Source organism: Capricornis sumatraensis, chromosome 2 (genome assembly GCF_032405125.1).
Source record: "Capricornis sumatraensis isolate serow.1 chromosome 2, serow.2, whole genome shotgun sequence".
NCBI classification, from domain to species: domain Eukaryota; kingdom Metazoa; phylum Chordata; class Mammalia; order Artiodactyla; family Bovidae; genus Capricornis; species Capricornis sumatraensis.
This window is the reverse complement of record NC_091070.1, coordinates 220416656-220426392: the sequence shown is the minus strand read 5'-3', so window position 1 is coordinate 220426392 and position 9737 is coordinate 220416656.

The following is a 9737-nucleotide window of genomic DNA, read 5'->3' as shown; positions in this document are numbered from 1 at the left end:
TGGGTGGGGCGGCAGCCCTGCTGCTCCTACCCTGTCAGGGCTCCTGGGGGGCTGGGCAGCAACGGCCGCCTTTTCTCACTCTCCACTCTGCTCCCCGTCGCGCTTGGGCAGACTGGAGGGCTACCCGGAGACATACAGTCGCTTTCACACGGTCACACAGTCACATTCTCTCACACATTCTCTCACACAAACACCCCCTCACACACACACACACACACACTCAGACATACTTCCACACACCCACATTCTCTCTCACAGAAACACCCCCTCACATATACACACTCATACACACCCCCTCACACACACACACACTCTTCCACACTCACATTCTCTCTCACACATACCTACTCATATACACACACACTCTCCCCCACACACACATTCTTTCTCACAGAAACACCCCCTCACCTAAACAATCATACACACCCCCTCACACACACACAGACATAAACACACACACACTGTCTCGCACTCACACACACACACTCTTCCACACACCCACATTCTCTCTCACACAAACACCCTCTCACATATACACACTCATACACACCCCCTCACACACACACACTCACACACTCTTCACACTCACACTCTCACAAATACCTACTCATACACACACACACTCTCCCCCCCACACACATTCTTTCTCACAGAAACACCCCCTCACATACACACACTCATACACACTCCCTCACACACACACACACTCAGACATACACACACACACTGTCTCACATACACACACACACTGTCTCACATACACACACACACATACTCTCTTCCACACACCCAAATTCTCTCTCACACAAACACCCCCTCACATATATACACTCATACACACCCCCTCACACACACACACACACACACTCTCCCCCACATACACATTCTTTCTCACAGAAACACCCCCCACACGTACACATTCACACGCACACAGACCCCCTCTCATACACACTGACACCTCCGAAAAACTCGTGCACACACTCTTACACACACACACCCTCTCACACACACTGACACACCCCCACTCACTCACACACCCTCTTTCACACATACACTCTGACACACACACCCTCACACACACTCGCACACAGACTGCAGCCCTTCCCCGGCTTGTCCCTCCCTGGTCCTCCCCCGCCAGGAGCCTCCACACCCACACCCGGGAGGGCGGCAGCTCCAGGCCCGGTCAGCGTGGAGCGCAGCTCTCCCTGGTTTCTGGTGCATCGCCTTTGTCCTCCCCTCCCCCAGCTTCTCAGCCACTCCCTCTCTTCTGCTGAGTGCCCTCTTTCCTGGCATCCTCGCCCCGGAAACCGCCTCCTTCCTGCTGCTCTCTGCATCCCCTGGGCTGGAGTTCTGTTTGAAGGGCCCCAGCGCGGCTGCTTTCTTGGCTTCCTGTGTTGCTTTTGCTGGAGCACATCCTTGGGTGACTTCCTGAAAAGGGTGGTGAGTCCTTGGCTGCTTGAGAGCATCTTCGCTCTGTCCTCTCACTGGGTCGCTGCTCCGTCTGGGGCCCTCCTTGTCACTAACTCATGCTGAAGGCTTTGTCACCGTCACCTGCATCCAGGTGCTCAAGAGAAGTCTTTGTCAGCAACTCGACTTCCCTCCCTGGATCTCTTAGCATCCTCTCTTCATCTGTGGATTCCTGACCAGCCATGTGGACAGGTTCGGTGTGGGTTTTTTTGTTTATTGGTGTTCAGTGGGGCCTTTCAGTGGAAGACAGGCTTTGTTCTTCCGTTTGTTCACACTTCTCCCCTTTCATTTTTTCTGTTTTCTTCCTTGAATTCATGCGTTGGTCTTTGGTGTTCTGGTGTTTTCTCTCATTCTGTCTCATTTATGCTTTATGTCCTATTTTCCGGACAATTTTTGGACTTCATTTTGGAGTTCTCTGGGGGAGTTTTGTGTTTCAGCATCTACAGTTTATCACTAAGAGCACCATCTTCCTTGTCTCTGTGAGCTCCCAGTTCGTAGCACCCTATTCTTGTTTCGAAAATGCAGTGTCTTCTCGAAACATTCTGAGTAAGTTTAGAGAGGTTTATTGCTTGTTGAGTTGCTTTCTCTTTCTCACAGGGCCTGTTTTCTACTGGTTTATTTTATGCTGGAGCTGCTACTCCCTTCATGCACGTGGTAGGCCTTGGCCCATTCATCTTAGGGGCCCTGCTGGGGAGTGGATGTGCTCCCGCCGTCTTGCGGGGGGCGTGGGGGTGCCGCCAGCAGGTTCGCTTTAGGTGAAGGGATGGCAGCTGTGAGCCAAGCTGCGCCCCCAGTGCCAGAATCTGAAGGGCCGCACCCACATGGAGGGCCCCGTGCTTCCTGGGTGTTTTCTCCCATTTCTGCAGAGGAGAACCTGCTGTGTTCACCCTAAGAAGTGTTGGTGGCCATGGGCCTCTGTGGGTGGGGCAGGGAGGGGGTGAGAGTCTCCCCACTGCTGTGGAGGTTCTACAGGCAGACTTGTACCCAGGGAGGGCCCCTCTTCAGCCTCACTCCCCACTCCTGCCCCCCGCTGGGCCCATGCACCCCTCAGAGCCGCACTGCTGTGCCGCAGAGGCCCACGCCCCTAGCCGCCCTGCAGACACGGCCCGCAGAGGCAGGCAGGGCTCTGTCCCCAGTGCTGACATGCTGGGGCTTCACGCCGAGGCCTCAGCATCTGTCGGTTGGATCCCTGGCCTGGGGCGTCCCCTCCGCCCTGAATTCAGTGTCAGCGTTCTCGGAGCGCCGTTGTTTCCCCTGCTCTCGGCAGTGCGCCAGGGCGTGAGGCTCTGTGGGCTGACCTCACCGTGCACATTTGTCTGCTCCTCTCTGAATCGAGTTGTCGGATTCCCCAGGACGCTTCATCCACTTTCACGTCTGGACAGCGCTCTGTGTGGCTGAGCGGTCTCTGGTCTGGGGACAATTAGGTGTCTCCGTTCCCTCCGTCTTGCCTCCTGGGCTCATGCACAACATCTCCACTTGTGCAGCTGCTGGCCACAGGGTCTGCAGCCTTACTTACCTGTTGTTCTGAAAGTGGTTGAGCCAACAAACTTTTCCCCCATGATCCCTAAGTTCCTGTTGTTCTGTCCTCACAACATCTGGGGTTGCAGACATTTTAATGTTGACCTGATGGATGTGGTTTTAAACAACACGTTTTTACTCACTGTTGTGGTTGAGTATCTTGTCCTGTAAGGCAAAATAAATATCTTGCCTGTTCATATCTTTTTGCCCATTTTTTTCCGTTTGTGTCTCTTTGACTTTGTCTGTTCTCTGCATGTTCTGCTCGTGAGTCCTTGTTGATTATATGGCTGCGTGGGTGGACGTCTCTTCTCCTTTTAATAGTATTTTGATGCCTGGACTTTTCTTTTTGGCATCTTCCATGGGCTTAGAAATCCTTCTTAAAGGTGAGCATGGAGAGAACACGTTTTGTTTTCTTCTGAAACTGTATTATTCACATTTAGACCTTCAGTCCACGTGGAATCTGTTTGGGTATAAAAGGGAATCTCACTGTGCATTTTTCCATATGACTGGCCGGTTGTCTTAGTCTGTCCAGGCTGCTGTAAGAGAACAGCGGCACAGACTGGGGGCTTACAAACTGCAGAATCTACTTTCTCACAGTTCTGAGGCTGGGAGGCCAGGATCAGGGCACCAGCGCGCTCAGGGTACAGCATGGCCAGGTTCTGGGGAGAGCCCTCTTCTGGGCTGCAGATGGCTGACTCTGTGTCTTCACAGGGCTGGGAGCAGAGACAGGAAGCAAGTCCCCTTGGAGCTTTCTAAGGTCACGAGGCTCCCAAGTGCCCCGCCTCCGAATGCTGTCACACTGGAGGGTAGGGTTTCGACATAGGACTTTTGGGGGACACAGGCATTCAGTCCATGACACCAGTTTTCTCTGCGCCCCTTTCTCTTCTCATCAGTCTGCAGAGCCTTCTTTATCTGATGTTAGAAGGCTGTGTGTGCAGGCCTATTTCTGGTGTCCCTTCTGTTACAGTTGTGGTGACTTACTTGTCCCAACCACCTTGTGTTAATTGCTTCAGTTTTATATTGAGTCTTGTTATCAGACATGCTCTGTACCTTCTGTGTTTCTTCAAGCTTGTTATTGGTAGTATCTTACTATTTAGAAATTCTTAGAAGCAATCTGTCCAGTTTCACACACAAAAACCCACCTGATTTTGTCTGAAGTTACATCTGAATGTTTTGATTCATTTGGGTGAAAATACACATTTTTAAGATATTGAAATTTCTTTTTTATGAACAGATTATAGTTCTTCATTTATTTAGATTTTCTATACTATATGATGTATCCTTTGTTACATTTATTCCCATAAACGTACTTTGTACTTTTGGGTTTTCTTTAAATGGTACCTTAAAAAATACTTTTAAAACTCTTTGTCTCTAGTGCATACCAACATGATTGGTTCCTAGCAATTTTGCTGACCCTTCCCACTCATTCAAATAATTTGTCTATGGATCCTCTTGATTTCTGTGTAGATAAGCAGATGGTCTGCATATAATGACAGTTTGTTTTATTCTATTCCAGCCCATCTTTTGCCACTGTTATTCTGTCTTCCTGCCTTATCACTCTGGCAAGAACCTCTGCTACAATGGTAAACAAAAGTGGTGATAGTAGGTATCCTGAACTTGTTCCTGAATTTACAGAAAACGTCCCCAGTATTTCAGCATTAATGATGGTATCTGGGTAGATTTTTAGTAGGTACGTGTCATGAGATCAGCTTCCCCAGTGGCTCAGTGGGGAAGAACCCACCTGCCAATAAGAAGGCCCAGGTTCAATCCCTGGGTGGGAAGATCCCCTGGAGGAGGGCATGTCAACCCACTCCAGTGTTCTCGCCTGGAGAATCCCTTGGACAGAGGAGCCTGGTGGGCTACAGTCCATGAGGCCGCATAGTGAGACACAACCGAAGCAACTTAGCACACACGCATTATAAGATTAAAGTTTTCTTTTATCCTCACATTGCCAAGAGTTTTATCATAAATGGGTTTTGAAAATTATTGAGTGCTTCTTCAGTTATCTGTGGAGAACTTCACTTGACCTATTTTCCCCTTTAATCTGACATGTGGTAAATTTTATTAATAGCTATCCTAATGTTAAGCCATTATATCACCATACTGGTATTCCTGAAATAAACCTATCGCATTATCCTTTTTATTTTCTGTTATTTTCTTGCTAGATTTTGAACTTTCTGGTCTAAATCTTAATTTCTTAAATTTTCTGTACCTAATTTGATACCAAGGTCATTTTAGCCTCAGTGAATGAGTTAGGGATATAATCTTTCTCCTTCTGTTTCCCTCCCTTTTTCTTGTTCTTTTTCATAGTTTGTATAAGATTGGAAAAATCTGGGGTTTTTTTGTATGTATGGTAGAACTCCCTTATAGAAGTATCTGAGTCTTCTGATTTTCTTTTGGTGGTTAGAATTCTAAACTTTTGAATCTGTTTCTTTAATTCCTACTGACCTTTTCTCCCAGTTATAGATCACCTTCTTCTGCAACTTGGCATGTGTGCAGTCATTTTTAAAATTGAATTCGAGCCATTTCTACATTGTGGAGCATCTGAGTTATGCTTTCTTCTATGAAGAATGTTGGCTTTGTTTTGTTAGGCAGTTCAATTGTTTGAAGATTTATTTGATCCTTCAAGGCCTGATTTTCAGCTTTTCTACAATTACTTTTGGGTAGATGTCACTCCAGGGATAGTTAAGCCCACAATAAACGTGATTCATCTGGGGTCTCTACTGAGTGGCTGGGAATCTGGGATGGAGGGATCAAAAGAATTGTATTCTGACTGGTGGAAGCACAGATGTCTGCTGATTTTGAGCTTTGGGAATTATTCAGTCTTCTTTACTTGGACCACTTGGGCATGGACTGGTAGTCTACACGTTTCCGTCGTGGCTCAGCGGTAATAAATCTGCCTGCCAATGCAGGAGATGCAGGTTCAATCCCTGAGTTGGAAAGATCCCCTGGAGAAGGAAATGGCACCCCTCTCCTGGGAAATCCCACGGACAGAGCAGCCTGGCAGCCTACAGTCCATGGGGTCACAAACAGTCAGACAAGACTGAGTGACTAAACAGCAACAGTGGTGAGATAAGTGAATCCCCAGCAGGTCTCTGGAGCTCTGCTACCAGGTAATGCTCTCCTTTCCAGATGCTGAGCCACACATTCCAGCTGCTGCCACCTACCCAAACTCTGACCTTCGTCTGCTCAACTCATCAGTGTTGCCGAGCTGTTCAAGTGCCCCCTGCCAGTGCCTGCGGTCTGTAAATCGCCTCTGGGCAGAAGCTGGTGATGGTAGGGCTCATGCCCATGTTTCTCCTGCCTTTCTGCCGCGCTGAAAGCAGCCATTTGCATCTGCTCTGCCCAGTTTGCTAGCTGTTGTTTACCGTGGGAGGTTGAGGGTGGTCCTGCTAACTCCTTCGTGGCTGGGTGTGGAACTGCTGCCAGTTTTGCTGGGAGCGTCTTCGTGACCATTCACGCCTGAGCTTATTGGTAGCTCTGCACTGGTGTTTTCTTTTGTGTGTTGGTTATTCGGATGCTGGGGCTTCCCTGGTGGTTCACTGGTTGAGACTTGGCACTCCCACCGCGGAAGGCACCGGTTTGGTTCCTGGCCGATAAACTAAGATCTGGCATGTCTCGTGTCAGGGCCAGAAACGTTTTTAAAAAAGAAGTTTATTTTAAAAAATTTCTTAACATATGGATTTTTAATGATCTTTTATTGATTTTTTTATTTCATTGTATTCAAATTGCATGATCCATTTGATACAGAGTCCGCATGGTAAAAATACTGTAAATGTTCCCTGTGTTTTAGAAAAGAATGTGTTTCTCTGATTTTTGAGGGCAAGAGAGAGCGCATGTGTCCATCAGTTCATGGTTATTATGTTGTTCAGATCATCTCCATCCTTGTTAATCGTGTGTCTGCTTGGTCTGGCAGTTAGTGAGAGGTGCATTAAACCTGCCATGATAAATTAGTGAATTGTTCCATGTGGCATGGCCCCTAAGCTTGGTTTTCGGGTTTCATCATTTTGTCTCTTTGGGACCATTCTGGGTAATTTTTTTCCAGACATTTTCCAGTTCCTTAATTCTCTGTTCAGCTCCATTTAATTTGCTGATTAACGTCAGCTAAACTTTAAAATGTGAAGGATTACATTTTGTAAAGTTCTGCATGGTTTACCCCCCATATTTTACTGTATTCTTTTCCATTCCTCCTTATTTCTGTAAGCATTTTAAGTGCACTTATTTTGTAATCTGAATCTGACACCTGCAACCTCTGAGGTCCTTGAGGATCTAATGTTTTCTTTACATTTTCCCCCTGACTCTCGTGGTGAATTTCATCTCAGGTGTTGGGTGGTGTGTCACCGTGAGCACCCATTTAGCTGATCTTCATCTCTGGGAATATTGGGGAGCCTAGGGAGGAAGCTCTTCTCAAGGAGGGTCTGTGTCTGCTTTTGTGAGATACTTTGGGTGCAAACACCTGAGACTACTCTGAGCGAATGTCTCAACCCTGGGCTTCCCTGATCACATATGCTTTGTGAATTTTAGACCCAAACCTGTGTGAGGTCAGGCCTGTGGCCTCAAATTCTCTGAAGCACTGGCCTTCTCACCACAGGAGCTGAGGGCCATTCAGACCAATTCCCACGTCCCTTTGATGGCCGGTGGCTTTCCCCCGCTTCCAGAGGATCCAGATTTTTGTGACGCTTGGTGCCACTTCTGACTGCTTGTCCTTGAGGTCTTGCCTCCCATCCCCCACTCAGCAGGTGAAGCCCACTTCTCTGCCTTTCTGCTGCATTTTCCTCCGGGGTGGGCTGGTGGAATGGGCTCCCCACTTTCGTTCCAGCTCCTTTCCTTTCTCCCCTTTTCCAGAATTCCCTTCTTTTATTCTGATGCTTGTTGTATATCCCAAATTTCATGGTGATTTCTAATGGGAGGCTATCTCATCTGTCGTACTGCCAGATATGGGAGTCTTTCCTTCACCTTTCCCCCCATAATCTTAATGAGCAAAACCGATTTTTGTTTTCACCACATGGCACTTGCCAATCAAGGTGAGCTAGCTTTCTATCTCTCCCACTTTCCCTGAACCCCTTGATAATTATTTTAAAAATAATTTTTAGGTTAAACATGAATGTCATTTAGAAGAATCAAATATATCTACAAGAGTCATCTTGAAAATCAGCAGCTTCTGCTCTCTGGGCCCAACCACTTTCAACTCCCTCTAGCCGTTTTGTTGTCACTGTCGCTGTTGAGCTCTGTATTGCGAAATAACGTGCTTATTCTGCGCATTTTTGGCCTGTTTTAGAAGTTATATAAATAGAATTATATAGAATTTAGTGTTTGGTCGTCATTTCTAGTTTATCTTCTCTCCCTCCTGAAATGCCAGTGAAATAACTGTTGTTGTTCAGTCACTAAGTCGTGTCTGACTCTTTGTGACCCCATGGACTGCAGCACAGAAGGCTCCCCTGTCCTCCACCATCTCCTGAGTTTGCCCAGATTCATGTCCATTGAGTCACTGATACGATCTAACCACCTTATCCTCTACTACCCCCTTCCCCTTTTGCCTTCAATCTTTCCCAGCATCAGAGTCTTCCAGTGAGTCAGTTCCTCTCATCAGGTGCTGAAACATTGGAGCTTTAGCTTCGGTATCAGTCCTTCTAATGAATATTCAAGGTTGATTTCTCTTAAGATTGATTGGTTTGATCTCCTTGCAGTCCAAGGGACTCTCAAGGGTCTTCTCCAGCACCACAGTTCAAAAGCGTCAATTCTTCGGTGCTCAGCCTTCTTTATGGTTGGTTCAGCTCTCACATCTGTACATGACTGCTGGAAAAAACCATAGCTTTGGCTACATAGAACTTTGTCAGCAGAGGGATGTCTCTGCTTTTTAATACGCTGTCTAGAGGTAAACTAGGAAGAACTATGGATGGAGGTTAGCCACATTGTACAGGAGGCAGTGACCAAAACTATCCCAAAGAAAAAGAAGTGTAAGAAGGCAAAATGTTGCCTGAGGAGGCCTTGCAAATAGTTGAGAAAAGAAGAGAAGCAGATGCAAAGGAGAAAAGGGAAAGATATACCCAACTGAATGCAGAGTTCCAGAGAATAACCAAGGAGAGATAAGAAAGCCTTCTTAAGTGAACAATGCAAAAAAAAAAAAAAGAGAGAGAGAGAGAGGAAAACAATAGAATGGGAAAAACTATAGTAGACCTCTTCAAGAAAATTGGAGATACCAAGGGAACATTTCATGCAAAGATGGGCTCAATAAAGGACAGAAATGGGATGGACCTAACAGAAGCAGAAGATAAGAAGAGGTGGCAACAATACACAGAATAACTGTACAGAAAAGATCTTCATGACCCAGATAATCACGATGGTGTGATCACTCACCTAGAGTCAGACATCCTGGAGTGTAAGTCAAGTGGGCCTCAGGAAGCATTACTACAAACAAAGCTAGTGGAGGTGATGAAATTCCAGCTGAGCTATTTCAAATCCTAAAAGATGATGCTGTGAAAGTGCTGCACTCAATATGCCAGCAAATATGGAAAACTCAGCAATGGCCATGGAACTGGAAAAGGTCAGTTTTCATTCCAATCTCAAAGGCAATGCCAAAGAATATTCAAACTACTGTACAATTGTGCTCATTTCTTTTTTTGTTTTGTTTTTATTTTTTGTTTTTTTTTATCCTCCACTATATTTATTTTTTTTTCACATTTTTTTTAAATTTTAAAATCTTTAATTCTTACATGTGTTCCCAAACATGAACCCCCCTCCCACCTCCCTCC